At 40.1% G+C, this 18,873-nt stretch overlaps 1 protein-coding gene across 3 annotated transcripts in view; it reads right to left on the bottom strand.

Annotated features, from left to right (window-relative positions):
• Positions 1–18,873, bottom strand: part of CCDC171 (coiled-coil domain containing 171) — a 309,890-nt gene that overhangs the window by 60,874 nt on the left and 230,143 nt on the right. The window lies entirely within an intron of this gene.

The raw sequence follows: 18,873 nt of genomic DNA, 5'->3' as shown, positions 1-18,873 counted from the left end.
ATAAAAAAAAATTTTTTGAGGAGAAGAATGTAAAACAAAGTTAATGATACATTGAGGCACTCCCCCATCTTTACACTTTCCAAAGACTGCTGGCGTAGGTGTTCGCATTTGAAGTTTCCCATATTAGTGCCTGTCTTGTTCCTCTTCTGTTAGGAGCTGTACATCTGAGGTGATTTTTTGGTAACTCCTCCTCCCTGACTGTACATCCACCCTCTGTCAACCGTCTGTCAAGCACAGGGCTGGATACAGAGCAGGAGTTCCAAATATACTCGTTCAGCTTGATTCAATTAACAGCATGCAATACAGGCATGGTTCTTCATTCTAGACTTAGTGAGACTTTCAATTTCAGTAATAATGTGGACTATACTGAGAGTGCCTATTTCTCTTCTTCAAAAGATACTGGGGCTTAACAAAGGACACTTTATAGTCCAATAATCTCTTTCTGATTTACACTTTAGGGAGACTGAACAAAGTGATAACCAGCACTTCTCATTTGTCCGTTTCATAACCGACCTACAAAGATCCAGCGGCTTTAATCAAACATGATAGTGTAGCAAAGACACATCCTAATTTTAATCTTTTGGGGATTCGGTATGCAAATTATCTTAAAGGAGTGGTGTTAATACACACAGAGAAGTTGTAGAAACAAGTGGCTGACAGGGCTGAGAGCTAGCTGTTCACTACCAAAGAAAAACTGCTCAGCCCATCATCTCAAACAGACACTTTTCAGAGAGTGCAACTGATCTAAGCTGGACTTACACAAACAGAGAAAATGCATGCACGTGTACACACAACACTGAATGCTCCGTCCCTCCTCTTTTCACACGAGACTGTCAGCTTTATTTACGAATCTCAGCGAAGGACATCTACAATTCGCACCTTTACATGAACTTAGACGGAGGTGCTAAAAATCCATTTAGCTGGAATTATTAGAATTTGATGGGCTTCTTTGTGGTTTAATTAAGTCCAACATGAACAATTTTCAATATACATAAAGAAAAAGTAAATCAGTAAAGAGAGGAAGAGAGAAAATATTTATTTATTTTCTTTTATTACCATGATTCCATTCTGACTCTGAAACACCAGATCGGTTTAGAAATCTACATGCTTCATTCAGGGTTATCAACTATTTCAATAAGCCCCATAAACTCTACTCTATACCCAAATCCACTGAAGTATGTTAAACTATATCTTTGAAAAAATATTGTTATGCATTGTTTTAAGGGCAAATTGGATCTAAAGTGCTTTCTGACATTCAATTAAGTAAATGAATTTACTTTTTGTACATTACAAAGGAACAAATAATAAGATTTCTATGAAATCCTGCAGAGACCATAATTTATTCACAGTATCACAGAACATTGGTAGCTCAAAAGAACATTGCCAATCAGGAGATTAAGATGAGGCCACCCCCCTCCCCCAAAAAAGAGATGAGGCCATCCCATAGATTTCACTGCCTCTGAGCTACCTAGTGGCTGGGATTCACACCCCAGGTATTTCCAAACTGTATTTCCTAACAAAAACATTTCATAGGAAAGGGGATTTTTAGCTACATAACCTTCAAGGCCCATTCAAATGCCACCTCCTCTATGAAGCCTCTCCTAATCCTCTCCTAATGTGGAAGAATGAATTTCACTCATCTCTAAAGGGCAGGTTATGGTACTTTATGCCTCTCTTACGACAATCATGCTTTCCATCTCATATCACTCTTTGTTTGGGGTCATACAGGGGAAATTCTATACTCCCCTCAAAAGATATTTAAGTCACCTTTGTATCCTAGAATACAGCACAATGCCTTGAACTTGGCAAGTGCTGGCAAGTATGGGAAGAGAGAGGAATGCCATTAAGAGAGGCATGGCACATTGTGATTCATATTTCTTAAGTTGGTAAAATAACAGATTTTTAAATTTCATATGGAATGAAAGTGCTCACTTGGCAAGTGCTCACTACATAATTGAATGGTATTAGCCATATCCAAATCTATGTGATCAAGAGAACTGGCCATTTTATTTTTCTAAAGCCAATTTCCTGGTTCACATTGATCTCTAAATACCCTCAAATGACCTTTCTATTTCTCCTCGAGCAAAGGACATTCTGGTTCCTAAGCCTTCTAGAGACTACCAGGAGTCAGGGCTGTAAACAACCAGGCCCTTGGACTCCCCAGTGACCTTACTCTCTTTACCTAGAGCAACTGCCTGGGTAGCGGGACAGCTGACCTCTCCAGACCCTTGAAGAGTCTGCATTACTTCATCCATAGGGACAGATGATAATAGTAAAAAGTATGCACAGTTTGGGACAAGGAATTTCATCCACCATGCTTTCAGAAAATAAGTGGGGGAGGGGGGCTAAAAGAACGTCTCAGTGGATCCCCTCATGGAACAGAAATGCACATTTAGTTTGCAAACGGGTATTAGACCTGAGCTTATAAAGCCTATTAGAGCCATGTGTGATTTGCATATATGGATTGAAGTCTGAGTTTTCTAGGTGGCAAAAACCACCACCCAATTCCTGTATGACCCCAAACAAAGAGTAAGAGATACTAGTTATTAAATTTAAATTTCACTCCAGAATACCATTCCAGACTGACGGATGGCAGCCACACTTGTGAACACAGCATAATGTAGAAACTTGTCAAATCACTAAATCGAACACCTGAAACTATCGTAACATTAACGTCAACTATACTCAAAACAAAACAAAGCAACAGAATCATCCCATAGGCTGAACGTACCTCATTATCAGAAAAACAAAAAGCTTGCACTGTAGCCATACGATGCATTGTTTGTGTGGAATCTGTTTTACCATGTTGGTGTGGTTCCCACAACCCTTTCCTTGAAACCTTGGAACCAGACGTGTTTGGGAGGATTTTTTTGGATGTGGGAAAATGGGGCATACACCATATATTAAGTAGCACTCTCATCAGGCTAGGGCAGCACACTCTATAATCAAACCTATTCTATCTCAAAACATTCCAACAACCACACTAAGGGGGTTAAACTAAAACTACAAACGGCCTCGTGTCAGTTCTTCTCAGGTTTTGCCACGAGATTAGGTCAGGTCAGGCTTTTGCCTCCAAGTCACCAGTTTATAGTTGTGGAGTTCAGAGTTTCAGATGTGGAGCTGCGGGCCTGAATGATGAAAAACGACTCTCGTGTTGTAAGAAAAAATTGTATCATTTGGGATTGTTGCTATATATACTGGTATTTACAGGGTCATGATTTCTTTTTTTTTTTTTAATTTTTTTTTTAACGTTTATTTATTTTTGAGACAGAGAGAGACAGAGCATGAATGGGGGAGGGTCAGAGAAAGGGAGACACAGAATCCAAAACAGGCTCCAGGCTCTGAGCTGTCAGCACAGAGCCCGACGCGGGGCTCAAACTCACGGACCGCGAGATCATGACCTGAGCTGAAGTCGGCCGCTTAACCGACTGAGCCACCCAGGCGCCCCTACAGGGTCATGATTTCACTGGAGTTACATACATAAAAAGAACAAAGGATTTTAATGAATTATTTAGTGATTTATTGTGTAAGCTTATTTTTTTTTAATTTTTTTTTCAACGTTTATTTATTTTTGGGACAGAGAGAGACAGGGCATGAACGGGCGAGGGGCAGAGAGAGAGGGAGACACAGAATCGGAAACAGGCTCCAGGCTCTGAGCCATCAGCCCAGAGCCCGACGCGGGGCTCGAACTCACAGACCGCGAGATCGTGACCTGGCTGAAGTCGGACGCTTAACCGACTGCGCCACCCAGGCGCCCCATATTTTTTAAAATTTATTTATTAATTTTGAGAGAGAGAATGAACATGGGGGAAGGGGCAGAGAGAGAGAAAGAGAGAATCCCAAGCAGGCTCCACACTGTCAGCACGGAGCCCAACGCAGGGCTCAAACCCACGAACCGTGAGATCGTGACCTGAACTGAAATCAAGAGTCCGATGCTTAACTGACTCAGCCACCCAGGCGCCCCTCTGATGTGATATTCTGCTAGTTTCAGTGGAGTTAGAAATCAACGTACACATGCACACACATACGCACACACACATGCAGACATGTATGGTTTCTAACTAATCTGCTAAGAATTACAAACAAAAATTAAGGCAGGATGTCAAAATCAAATCAAATTTTAAAAGTGAAGTAGTATGCAAAAGCTCTTTGTCTTCTTATTTCTTTAAGTCCACTGTAGTGACCAGCAGGAAAAGGAGGGGGTTTTCCAGAGCAAATATCCCCATAGAAGTGTTTCTACCTAGTAAGGAGCCTACGGTGAAAAAGAAGCCCAGCCATTCTCCTGCACCATGCGCTAGCTCACTCCCTTGTGACTTCAGCTGGGAGCACTTTTAGTGCCCCACAAGGAGCCTGTCTGGGCTCCAACTCGTCCCTCCAACTGGGGCTGAATGAGCCGGGGGAGACAGAGAACACAGGAGCAGGGTGGAGTGAGTGGTTTTAAAAGTTGTCCCAGACTTTCCTCTTTTCAAAAATGAAAGAAAGCGTGTCTTATTAGATAGTATTGGCTAATCCTTGGAACCTAAAAACAAAAAAAAAAAACAAAACAAAACCTGATGCTTCCTTTGAAAAAAGGTTTACTATTTGTAAAGGACGTTATTAAGAAAATTATTTACTAAGGGTTTTTTTTATATTACTTTTCTTTAAAAAATAAATGAATTAAGCAAGAACCTTCCATTTCAGATGAAGACTTGACTTGGGCTTTGGCTTAGTATCTACAAAAGCACAGAAATCTGGGGGTGTAATGAAATCCTTATAATGGGTATTATTGCATGTACTATGTTTTTGATAATAAAAGTGATATGTATACATATGTATACAGTTTGATGTGTCAGAGAGCAATTTTTCAGAAGTTTTCTAGTTTGTATTGTTAGTTTTAGATATACATTTCTTTTTAAGGTGTCATTTAGCAAGTGTAGAGATTTATGTTTTATGTTTAGGTAATTATTCAGAATGGTATGAATCTATAATCACAGAAATTTGATGGAAATGACCATCTTGTGTAGTAAGTGTTCCGAATGCAATCTAAACGGACATTCATGCCTGCAGAGGTAAACCAGCAACTTCTGTATCAACAAATCTTTCCCTAAAGTTTTACCTGTGATCATTTGCCTCTTAGTCATGGGTTTTAACATCCAGGATCCACCTGTCATAGTATACTACCACAAAGACATAATAAGAAAAATATCTTTAAGAATTCCTGGATTTCCTCTTTATCGGTCATGGTTGTATCTCCCACTCAATGCTAACAAGAAATCATTTAACCTCTTAATTTGCGGTAATTATAAATACCCCAACATTTTCAAAGAATTCCTTTTCACTTGATAAAGAATTAACATTCCTCAATCATACACACTGTCTAGATAATAATAACTTATCTTTTGAGGGCTTTGCCTAAGACGCTATGCTAAATGTCTCATAAAGATTATTTTTTCCCATTTTGTCTTATGACATAATAAATGTACAAGGTTAAACTGCATGTTTTGATTTCATCATTTCTTCTGAATTTTGGAAAGATTAAAAACATGGAATTTGTTCTTTTAGACTTTAAATTTCGTGGTTGAGATGTCTGGGTGGTCAGCCAGTTGAGCATCTGACTCTTGATTTAGGCTCAGGTCATGATCTCACAGTTTATGAGATTGAGCCCCACAGCAGGCTCTGCATTGACAGCATGGAGCCTGCTTGGGATTCTCTGTCTCCCTCTCTCTCTGCCCCTTCTTCACACGCACTAGCACACTCTCTCTCCCTCTCAAAATAAGTAAATAAACATTTTTAAATAAATAAATTTATATATAAATACATTTAATAAATAAATTCATATAAACAAATTTATTTATTTGTTGGGCAAATCATTCCACCAGGTAATCATTCAACCAAAGATCTAAGGTCTAAAGACCATTTTAAGTCTTATTTGCAAATCCAGAACATTTGCCTCTTTAAAAAAATTTTTTTTAATTTAACTTTTTTATTTTTTAAAATTTACATCCAAATTAGTTAGTATATAGTGAAGTAATGATTTCAGTAGATTCCTTAATGCCCCTTACCCATTTAGCCCATTCCCCCTCCCACAACCCCTCCAGCAACCCTGTTTGTTCTCCATATTTATGAGTCTCTTTTGTTTTGTCCCCCTCCCTGTTTTTATATTATTTTTGTTTCTCTTCCCTTATGTTCATCTGTTTTGTCTCTTAAAGTCCTCATATGAGTGAAGTCATATTTGTCTTTCTCTAATTTCACTTAGCATAATACCCTCCAGTTCCATCCACATAGTTGCAAATGGCAAGATTTCATTCTTTTTGATTGCCGTATAATACTCCATTGTACATATATGCTGCATCTTCTTTATCCATTCAAACATTGATGGACATTTGGGCTCTTGCCATACATTGGCTATTGTTGATAGTGCTGCTATAAACATGGGGGGGCATGTGTCCCTTCGAAACAGCACACCTGTAGCCCTTGGATAAATGCCAAGTAGTGCAATTGCTGGGTCATAGGGTAGTTCTATTTTTAATTTTTTGAGGAACCTCCACACTGTTTTCCAAAGTGGCTGCACCGGCTTGCATTCCTACCAACAATGCAAAAGAGATCCTCTTTCTCTGCATCCTCACCAACATCTGTTGTTGCCTGAGTTGTTAATGTTAGCCATTCTGACAGGTGTGAGGTGGTATCTCATTGTGGTTTTGATTTGTATTTCCCTGATGATGAGTGATGTGGAGCATTTTTTCATGTGTCGGTTGGCCTTCTGGATGTCTTCCTTGGAGAAGTGTCTATTCATGTCTTTTGCCCATTTCTTCACTGGATTATTTGTTTTTTGGGTGTTGAGTTTGATAAGTTCTTTGTAGATTTTGGATACTAACCCTTTATCTGATATGTCATTTGCAAATATCTTCTCCCATTCCGTCGGTTGCCTTTTAGTTTTGCTGATTGTTTCCTTTGCTGTGCAGAAGCTTTTTATTTTGATGAGGTCCCAGTAGTTCATTTTTGCTTTTGTTTCCCTTGCCTCCGGAGACGTGTTGAGTAAGAAATTGCTGTGGCAAGATCAAAGAGGTTTTTGCCTGCTTTCTCCTTGAGGATTTTGATGGCTTCCTGTCTTACATTGAGGTCTTTCATCCATTTTGTGTGTGGTGTAAGAAAGTGGTTCAGGTTCATTCTTCTGCATGTCGCTGTCCAGTTTTCCCAGCACCACTTGCTGATGAGACTGTCTTTATTCCATTGGATATTCTTTCCTGCTTTGTCAAAGATTAGTTGGCCATACGTTTGTGGGTCCATTTCTGGGTTCTCTATTCTATTCCATTGATCTGAGTGTCTGTTCTTGTGCCAATACCATACTGTCTTGATGATTACACCTTTGTAGTATAGCTTGAAGTCTGGGAGTGTGATGCCTCCTGCTTTGGTTTACTTTTTCAAGGTTGGTTTGGCTATTCGGGGTCTTTTCTGGTTCCATACAAATTTTAGGATTATTTGTTCTAGCTCTGTGAAGAATGCTGGTGTTACTTTGATAGGGATCGCGTTGAATATGTAGATTGCTTTGGGTTGGATCGACATTTTAACAATATTTGTTCTTCCTATCCAGGAGCATGGAAATTTTTTTGTGTCTTCTTCAATTTCTTTCATAACCTTTCCATAGTTTTCAGCGTATAGATTTTTCACCTCATTGGTTAGGTTTCTTCCTAGGTATTTTGGGGTTTTTGTTCTTTAAAATTTTTTTTTAATGTTTATTTATTTTTGAGAGAGAGAGAGACACAGAATCTAAAGCAGGCCGCAGGCTCTGAGCTGTCAGCACAGAGCCCGACGCAGGGCTTGAACTCACAAACGGTGAAATCATGACCTGAGCCAAAGTCAGACACTTAACCGACTGAGCCACCCAGGCACCCCTACAATGTGTGCCTCTTTTAAATATGTCACAGGGGCGCCTGGGTGGCGCAGTCGGTTAAGCGTCCGACTTCAGCCAGGTCATGATCTCGCGGTCCGTGAGTTCGAGCCCCGCGTCGGGCTCTGGGCTGATGGCTCAGAGCCTGGAGCATGTTTCCGATTCTGTGTCTCCCTCTCTCTCTGCCCCTCCCCCGTTCATGCTCTGTCTCTCTCTGTCCCAAAAAATAAATAAACGTTGAAAAAAAATAAATATGTCACAGATACCACCTAGGCTTCAGTGTTGGTTTGCAGAGCCCCCACTACATGAACAGAATTCCTGAACTTTCTTCACTTCAGAGCCCTATTTCCTATGTCCTCCTTTCAATCCTAATGAAGTTACACCAAGTCAGGCTCATGTTGGTTAATATGCATTATACAATACACTCGTAACAAAACACAGCACTGTGACCTGGAAGTGATATCATATCCTCTCCAGAGAAAAGGGAAAAGCGTGAGCTAAGTAGCCCTCACTTAGAAAAGGAGTTAAAATATTAATACTTCGTGTTTTCTTCATTGAGTTACTTCTTAAATTAATCTGCCTCCCAAAAGTTATACCTCTTTTTAGTTAGCATGGTGAGACTTCTGGCCATTGCAGGGGGGCGGGGGGAGGAGTACTACTGCTTGTTACCAGAAGGTTCTGAAACCAAACAAAAAGCATTTAAAGCTATAAAATTACTCACCCTACATTTCATTGGTTACTTAATTACAGCATGTATGCAACTTCAAATAAAATATTTTTTAAACTGTGATTCTAACAACTCCAAGTTTAAGTGGGGAGAGGAAGAGTTACCATAATTTGAAAAGATTTAGGGTCACTTTCAGTTCCCTTTTTCATTTCAACTCCCTCCCCTTCTCTTTACACACACACACACATCAAAGTAGTAACAGTCTGTTTAATAAAACTGAAGGTATCTGTGGAATTATTACCAGAAATTACTTTTGTACCTAGTTTGAGACTGAATGATTCACTGCATTTCCCTTAATCCTTAAGTTGCATATTCATTGCTGTATTTTCCTCTAAGTGCCGTCACTTAAATTGTCATGTAAAATAGGGCAAATCAGGGTCAGTTTATATAAGCGGCATCAATCTGAAGAACTTCTATCAGTCTTTATTTCGAGGCATTATGCAAAGTAAACTGACATTAAGAGAGCCTTAACTGACAGCAAATGAAATCAATCAGCAAATCACTAAGCCATAATAAACTCACTCAATTTGTAGATAACCCTTCCCTTTCCAGGTCTTCCCCTAGTCAGTCCATCAAACACTGTTTTTTGTCCAAGCAGCTAAAATGATAGCAATTCTGTGGCAGCATTTGAAAGTTCAAGTGCTCACAGACTTCGGTCTCTCAATAATAAGTATTAAGAGGTATTATCTAGTAAGGTTATACTTATACTTAAATAGGCTTCAAAAATGAGGGGAAAAAAAGCTAGAGAAAGGGTCAAGTTTGGGATTCAGCTTTTGCCTCTTAACATTAATGACAAAGAAATTACGTTCATATCACTTAGCAGCTTTTCTACTTGGAGCTACTTGGAGCTGACTGTTGTAACCAAAAAAATAAAATGCTCTATACTTTCATGTTTTGTGTTTTTGTTTTTAACTAAACGTGTCTGAAACATTTCACACACAGGCAAATATCGCCACCATTTCAGAGATGGAATCTGAAGTCCCCCTAAAAAATATAAATGGTGTAAATAAAGGCAACAGAGTTCAAAGAAAATATGAAAACAGTAGTAATTCTTTTTTTGTTTGTTTTTTTTTTTAATGTTTATTTATTTTTGAGAGACAGAGAGCAAGTAGGGGAGGGGCAGCGAGAGAGGGAGACACAGAATCTGAAGCAGGTTCCAGGCTCTGAGCTGTCAGCACAGAGCCCGACATGGGGGCTCGAAGAACTCAGTAACACTCACTAACCGGGAGATCGTGACCTGAGGCAAAGTTGACCGACTGAGCCACGCAGGCGCCCCTAGTAATTCTTTAGTTACTTTGTATTATAATTCTTCAAATGGAAGTACAAAGTGTTAAACCGGGGCTTTATTCTGAACTGTGAGGAAACACCAAGATTGTGAACATTCTGTTCTGCTACTCAAGTGCCAATTGTACCAAAGAAGTCATCAATGAAAACTCCAAGAGCTGAAACACTAAAACTTTCCTTGATGGACGGAAATCACTTGTCCTGCCCCCAGGCCTGTTTGCAGCTCACTCCAATACAGTTTATATTAACACAGCATTTTACAGCAAAAAAGCACCCTAGCACGCACACTAGGCCGTCTGATTTCCCCAGTCCTGCGAATGAAAGCTGGACGGGCTTCACGTCCTCACCTGCAGAGGATATGGGGGGCTCCAGACTACAGTGCAAACAGGACTTGAATCCAAGCATTCTGGCTCTCCCCATAGGCTTTCTCCAATATGATGGTGTTCGCCTCTTTCCCAAGCAAACAGAATTATCTTATCTCCTCCAAATACCTGTGCTGTTAGTAAAGTCATTCCTATTCTGATCAACATGATGTTTCCAGCACACTCAACGACACACAGAAAATTGTGGATTCACGATTGCCACCTTCCCTATGATCTGACTTACTTGCCTGTTTGTAGAAGGACAAAAATCTCAACCTGAAATTGAAAACGAAGCAAGCTCACACCTGATCCAGGAATGTTTATATGCCAAATATTCAAAGGAAAACACTTTTAAAGATACCTATTAGTGCTGTTTAATTTTTAAACTTTCTCCATATATGTCATATGACCTTCATAATTGCCCCAAGATGCAGTAGGGCACATATTGTCACTTCTGTGTTACGGTGGTAGGGTCCCCTCCCTAAGGAAAGAAAAAAAAAAAAAACTCTGGGCGCCTGGGTGGCTCAGTCAGTTAAGCGTCCAACTTCAGCTCAGGTCATGATCTCGCAGTTTGTGAGTTCGAGCCCCGCGTCGGGCTCTGTGCTGACAGCTCAGAGCCTGGAGCCTGTTTCAGATTCTGTGTCTCCCTCTCTCTCTGCCCCTCCCCTGCTCATGCTCTGTCTCTCTCTGTCTCAAAAAAAAATAGGACATTTAAAAAAAATTTTTTTTAAAGAAAAAAATAACTCAAGGTAACTTGGCTATGTGCAGACATGACAACATCCCTTATGACCTTGTAACACGAGACCACTTAATGAGACTGCATGTTTGTGTGTCTTACCATATATGAGAGACAAAGAAGTAGAAAATATACAAAAAACTATGCCACATGGCATTCGGGGCTCAGTTCTTTGGGTACAAACCCAACTGAGTCGTGCCGGCAGGAATAAAGTTGCTTCCTAGAAAGAAAAGCCTCGTTGTCACGATTCCATGTGCAAGAATCCTGCTACATTACAGGTGACAAGCTGATGCACCAGAAGAGCTAAGGGCCAATCGCTCACAGAAAATAGTGATCGTCGCCTAGAACTCCAATAGCACCGTCAGCCTGTTCATCCTTCACAAGAAGGGATGGTGTATCTCCTTGCAAAAAACACAGTTGGACAAAACAATGACAAGTCCTGCTACCTGTAGGATTTGTGTCTACAGGGGAAAGGACTTCATCTGTTCTACAGCCAGTCCTGTTACTTTCTAGTAAAGTTGCATAACCTCTTCAAACCCCTGGGATCCTGACTCTGCTATGATTTTATCTTCTTCCTAATTATTCTTCCTTAAAATAAACAAAGGAAGAAGTGATTAAAAACAAAACTGGACGGGGCACCTGGGTGACTCAGTTGGTCAAGTGTCTACTCTTGGTTTTGGCTCAGGTCATGATCTCTTGCTTTCGTGAGATGGATCACGGCATCGGGCTCTGTGCTGACATTGTGGAACCTGCTTGGGATTCTCTCTCTCTCTTTCTCTCCCTCTCTCTGCCTCTCCCCGCTCATGCTGTCTCTGTCTCTCTCAAAAATAAATGAATAAACTTTAAAAAAAAAAAAACTGGAAAAAGGACTTCATGAATCATGCCTAGTTTTTAAAGAATTCCTCTCAGATTTTACTTAGTGTCAGTTCAGATCACTGATACCAGGTCACTCCCAGAGAGATTAATTCTAGAATATTTTCAGCTGAGTTAAGGAGTAAGGAGTTATGAGATTCCTCAATATGAGGTTTTGTGCAGCAGAAGCTTAATACAGATGCATTTCCTTCTCTTCATATGTCATCCTGTCCATTTCTTTCTTTTTTAAAAAAAATTTTTAATGTTTATCTTTGAAAGAGAGAGAGAGAGAGAGAGTGCAAGCAGGCGAGGGGCAGAGAGATGGAGAACAGAATCCAAAGCAGACTCCAGGCTCTGGGCTGTCAGCACAGAGCCCAACGCAGGGTTCGAACTCACGGACCTGAGCCAAAGTCAGACACTTAACCCGCTGAGCCACCCAGGCACCCCTCATCCTATCCTTTTCAAAAGGCAATGATGAAAGTCCCAGCAACAATCAAAAACACTCTTGGTGTTTCAGATTACCACCAATCTGAAATAAAACCCATGATGCAAGATGTAAAATATCTCATCTGCTAAATATTTTTTTTTAATTTTTTTTTCAACGTTTATTTATTTTTGGGACAGAGAGAGACAGAGCATGAACGGGGGAGGGGCAGAGAGAGAGGGAGACACAGAATCGGAAACAGGCTCCAGGCTCCGAGCCATCAGCCCAGAGCCCGACGCGGGGCTCGAACTCACGGACCGCGAGATCGTGACCTGGCTGAAGTCGGACGCTTAACCGACTGCGCCACCCAGGCGCCCCTCATCTGCTAAATATTTTAAAAGAACTTCTTATAACTCCCTACTTGAACAGTTTTTAGAAATCTTAGCCATCAGTACCCAAGCTACGTTTTAACAATAAATGTAAAAAAAAACCTTCTTTTTACAATAAGTCTTTAAAAATAAGGTATAAGGACTGAGAAAAGAATGGTAGCATATATCACCAGGTAAAATATATGAACCAAAAAAAAGCATAATTTGACATTGTTACTCTACCATTCTGCTCTAGAATTCTGATTGATGTATTTCCTTCCCCCAATCCACCACCATCATCACCACCCCAAAAATAAAGTGCAAAGCAAACAGGCACCAGAAGGGAAGGAATGAGGAAGGGAAAGAGGGAGGGTGAGAAGGCAAACAACAATATCAAACTACACAATAATGATGGACACGCTGGGTTTTCTGGGCCATCAAGAACGAAACTCTTAGCAGATAACAGATCGAAGACCATGAGGTCTAACTCATAATGACCACAGCCAAGGTTTATGCGCTCACACTTAATTATTTAATTGTTATCCCAATTTGCAACACAGTCTTAAAGTCAGTCCTCTGCACACATTAACAGCTGAACATTCTGTTTTGTTTCATTCAGCCTTGCTTACAGCTCAGTTACCGGGAGATTTTGAAGAAAGTATCAAATCTTCAGAGAAGGATTCTCAACTTTTAACTAGCAAATAACAAAAATGCTTTTCCGACAACTCACCTCAGACAGTTCTCCGACAACTACCTCAGAAGATACCATTTACTCTTGTGGGTGCCAGCAGCAAGAGCAAACACGCTGATTCTTACGTTGATCCTCAGGTTAGGCCTCAAACCTAGGACATCTGGAGTCCTCACTGGCACAATTTATACTCTGTGAACTACAGACTACAGCTGTCAAGCAGGTGGGTAAGGCAAAGATGGCATTCTTTTTCAACGTTTATTTATTTTTGGGACAGAGAGAGAGCATGAACGGGGGAGGGGCAGAGAGAGAGGGAGACACAGAATCGGAAACAGGCTCCAGGCTCCGAGCCATCAGCCCAGAGCCCGACGTGGGGCTCGAACTCACGGACCGCGAGATCGTGACCTGGCTGAAGTCGGACGCTTAACCGACTGCGCCACCCAGGCGCCCCAAGATGGCATTCTTCATCAAAACGTGTTTATTCTCACATGGACCCTATGATTTTTCCAGCTAATTGTTTTTGCCTGACAAACAGCTCTTCCCTTCTCTGGACAGTACCTTCCAACCTTTGAAGAGGGTAGCATTTCAACATTCCATTCGACCCCACCACCTGAGTCTAAAATCATTTTATGTTCTTTCATTTAAAAGATACTTTCATTTTAGAAGTTAAAGAGAATTGCACAAACTCTCCTGGATAACAACTTTAGATAAGCTTAAAATCTTTTTGACGCCTTATTACATTACCAAAAAGGTCAGATTTCCAATAATCTCAAACACTCAGAGCACAGCTATGCACCCAGAAATAAATGAAAAAGAGTATCTGTGAAACAAACAGCAGTCACCAAATATTCTCTATACCTCACTATGGAGACTCTTAGACTAAACGCTGGCAACTCTGGAAATCAAGAACCCAGTGACAACGGGCATCTGAAATCAGGGAAGATCTAAATTATATAAAGGAGATAACACTTCCCTTTAGTAATGGAAAATAAAGAACCAAACTTTTAAGAAGGAAACTAAAAGCCTAACAGAGGTCATTTGGGAGTAAACTGGAAGTCTTTTTCAGGGACACTTGAGGAATGTATATCAAAGCCTTCGAATGTGCGTACCCTTAGAGGCAGCAACACCACGCATTCATCCTAAAGAATTATGCAACAGCGAACAAAACCGAGTTCCTGGCCTCATGCAGCTTTCGTGTTAGTGGACAGCTAATAGACGCTGAGCGTTTACAATGCACCTGTCACTATTCTGAGCACTTGATATGCTAACCCATTTCATCATCACACCAACATTAGGAGTTAGAAATTTTTGTTATCTTCACTTCACAGATGAAAGGCCAAAATACACAGTAAGTAAGTAAAAAGTAAAATAAGTAACTTTTCCAGTTAGCCTCTTTTGCAGTTCTATCCTCTCCGCTATTTCCTCACAAATGAAACTGTATTCTACAGACAGACCCTTCCTTTATTCTTTTTCCCTCTTGACCATCTTAAGACGCGCGCGCGCGCGCACACACACACACACACACACACGCACACACACAGCAAGCCATGGTTTACAAAAGGCAGAAATAAAAAGCATGAATGGATCCTAGTCACTGGATACGTAACCTCTAGCAATTTATTGCATCTCAATAAACTTTAGCTCCTTCCTTTATAAAAGAGAGAAAATCACAGCACCTATTCATACCGTTGTTGCAGGGATTAAATGAGATAGCAAATGTAAAGTGGCTAGCACAGTGACTGGTACAGAATAAGTACTCAACAAATGTCAACTATTTATATTGTTCCTTGTTGCTTATTATTGAATGAGGGTGGAGACACAAACATTTATTACATGCCTGCTAATATTTGCCAGATAATAAATGCATTACAGGGGCACCGGGGGGGAGGGGGAGTCAGTCAGTTAAGTGTCCAACTTCGGCTCAGGTCACGATCTCAGGGTTCGTGAACTCGAGCCCTGCACTGAGCTCTCTATTCTCAGCACGGAGCCCACTTTGGATCCTCAGCCCCCTCCACTGCTCTCTCTCTCTCTCTCTCTCTCAAAACTAAATAAACATAAAAATATTTTAATGCATTACATAGCTTAATTATTGAGAAAAAAAATTCAAAGTATAAGATAATGAGTGATCGGTATTATCTTTATAAAACATGGACAGCATATTTTTTATGACAAAGTCCTGTGCATTCACATTATACTGGACTTTTCAGCTACAGCTAACTTGTCTAATCTAGGTGTTTTAATTTTTTTCTGGTTGACTGATAACACTATCGTTTGGGAGATAAAAGCACAGGTAACAATAGTATGGACTTGCCATAAGAGCTCAGGCAAAGGGTTTCGTTGGAGACATGGTCTCACAGGAACATCAAGTAACATGGAAAAGTAAATAGGGAGCTGATGCTGATATTAATCAAAGTTATTTAAAGCTTTTGAAGAAACAAAGAAGAGTATATGAAGCCAATGGAAAGATAGAGAGAAAAAGATCCTAAATAACCATTCCTCCATGTAAAACACACACACCCTTAAAAGTAATGAAAACAGGGGCGCCTGGATGGCTCAGTCGGTTGGCATCTGACTTCGGCTCAGGTCATGATCTCACGGTTTGTGAGTTCGAGCCCCACATCGGGCTCTGTGCTGACAGCTCAGAGCCTGGAGCCTGCTTCGGATTCTGTGTCTCCCTCTCTCTGCTCCTCCCCCACTCACGCTCGCTCTCTCTTCCTCTCTCTCTCAAAAATTAATAAAGCTTAAAAAAATTTTTTTAATAAAAAAATAAAAATAAAGAAAAATAAAAAATAAAAGTAATGAAAACAAGCCACTGGTGCCAGCTTCCTCTTTACAAGGGTCCCATAGTGGCTGCAGTCATAACAGCTACCATACACTGCCTGCTCTCTTGGCTAGGCACCGTGTTCTCTACTTGACATGCATTGCCTCACTTAATGCTACTACAAGCCTGAGAAATTGGCAGGACTACGCCTTTTTTTTTCTTTTGCGGACAATAAAATTGAAGCTAAATGCTAGCAGAGCTCAGAGACTACATTTTTCTGAACTGAATTTTCTCCCGGGGGAGAGCATAAGTCACCTGCTCTCCTGGGTCCGGCGGGGAAAGGGTAAGCCTCTTCACCATTCCCTCGTGCTCACTGTTCCTCTCTCCATTTTAGAGCCTCCCATTTTGGAAGAGACAGACGGGGGACAGCTCCTACTGCTCCAGTAATGGCTGTACAGGTTGGCCGAATGGTTGGACACTACCACATCCTGCACAGTGATCCTCTCCTCGGCACGATCAAAGGACACGTGCTCTCTGAACAGTCTGCCCCATCAGCACCGAGTACGAAGCCAAACGGACACTGAATCCCTAAATATGTGTGTACCACACTTAGCATAAATATACATATTTACATACTGCAAAAAGGTGAAAAGTAGTGTTCCATAATATTAGCCTGTCAAGTGGAAGCAAAATTTCTTTCTCTGTGAATTTGTCCACAATACAGCATAAACTATGACCTACATCTTACATAGATGCATAATGAATATTTTGTAAACGGAAGGAAAATCCCACTATATACATCTCAGAGGCTGTGCGCTTACCATTTAACACAGGTGTCTAGACTTTCTTCCAGTATCAGATTTTACCAGTTCAGGCTTTGCAGTCAAACAACACTCACACTTGAATTCAGGCTCCGGGCCCTGCCCCTTACTTGCTGTTGATGTGGAGCGTTACCTGTTGTAGTTGTTTTTCAATTGTAAAATGCAAATGATGCCATTATTTGACATATAACGCCACATGTGACAGGTCCATTGTGAGAATTAGACAGCATGAAGTATTTAACGAACTAAGCATGATACCTCGTCCATAGTAAGTGGTCACTGACACGGTAGCTATTAATATGAAAATTTAGGTCATCAATTACTACAGAGCCTTTCTTCTCAAAGTACTCCAAAGCCTACCACAATTCTGTGTGTCTGTCTGTCTGTCTGTCTCCCTGCCTGTGTCTGTGTGTCTGTGGAAAAAACTATTATGGCCCAAGTCACGTGTTCTTGTCCGCATAGAGTACTGAACTTCGATTCATGACTAACCTGCCGTGTACATCCCAGCATGTCACTGCAAAACGAGCCCAAGTGTTTAGGTATTGGCCTTGTGCGTAAGTATTTCTAGTAGAACTTGGAAGAGACGGCAGTTTGAAATATGGGTCTCTACATTTCCTTCTGGCTCTTCACTGATGTCAGAACCATAGAGAGTTCGTGCTTTTCCCCCCAAAACTGGCATTCTGAGGATCAGTCTCTTTCCAAATCACTAAAATCTACAGTTTGGGGGAAGTCTTTATTTGTGAATTATGACAAGTCCTGAGCCCTCTGAGATTCTGAATCAAGATAGCCAAGTACAGGATTATTTTATGGCCACTAGAAAAATCTCAAATCATATTGTATTTGTGGTTGCAATGAATTCATAAATAATGGTAATCAAATTTAAAATGTACATCTTAATCTTGTACTAAATAATGGTATGGTATTCCAGCCTATAACTGAAAATAAAAACATTTTATGCTTAGTTTTAAATCACGTATATATTTTAAATATATTGGTGGACAACCTAATGAAAGAAACGAGCATTCTTTCTTTGTAAAGCATTAATTTGGGCACTAATAACAAATTAAATTAGGGTATGGAGCATGGAGAAAAAAATTACCAGAGCCCCACTTGGACTGATATTAATTTTGTACAAAATTAAAATTCCACAGAGTCATACACTAAAGAAGGATGAAGTTTATTTTAAACCTCAAAATGCGAAACAGAAACTGAGTTTTAAGAGCTATTTCTCTCTTCAATACACTGAAAATTCTAGAATGCTACTGAACAAGAACAGCCTCTTTTGAAATATCAGGCTTCCTACAGTTTACACAATGTTGATAGGTTTTTCTTAAAGGCATTGGGCATTAAAAGGCAAATAAAGCACGTACCGAATTTTGTTCCGTCCAACTAAAAAACTGTCCTAACCCTCAGGAAAAAAAAAAATGCCCACAATAACACAATAGTAACCTTGATTAGAAAGATACCTGCAGCATCTGAAAAGGAGTATGCTCTGGAAAAAAAATTCTTTATTAAGTTGATTTTACAATTATTTGAGGTTTCAGGATTTGGTACTTTGAGTTTTATAAATGAAATAACCCAATCTGCACATATTATTATGTCGTTCATTAAAACTAAAAATCAAGGGGAAATGCTCCTCAGTGCAAAAAGTCCAGTAAGGTTCTACATTTGCTTAAATTAAATTGCTACCTAAGAAATATTGGCTATACTTCGGAATTAACATTGAAAATTTTCAAATATCTCTCCTGATAATTTTCTCTACAGTGATTTATTTAAAACAATAAGAGCTACAAATTGAGACTAGCTTAAAGAGATAACAGCCTAGTGTCTTATTGTCCTCTGCTGACAGGAAAGCGTGTTCTTTACATACTGTACTTAGCTATAAAACACATTTTTCCTTGGTAAGAAAAAAAAATACTTTTCTGGCTTACTTAACAGGCTATTTCGAGGCTTTAAAGAAAAAACACACAATTATTTGTGAAA

The sequence above is a fragment of the Lynx canadensis genome, chromosome D4 (assembly GCF_007474595.2).
Source record: "Lynx canadensis isolate LIC74 chromosome D4, mLynCan4.pri.v2, whole genome shotgun sequence".
In the NCBI taxonomy this organism is placed as follows: Eukaryota; Metazoa; Chordata; class Mammalia; order Carnivora; family Felidae; genus Lynx; species Lynx canadensis.
Note: the sequence above shows the minus strand (reverse complement) of the source record. Positions and strands in the feature narration are given on the sequence as shown.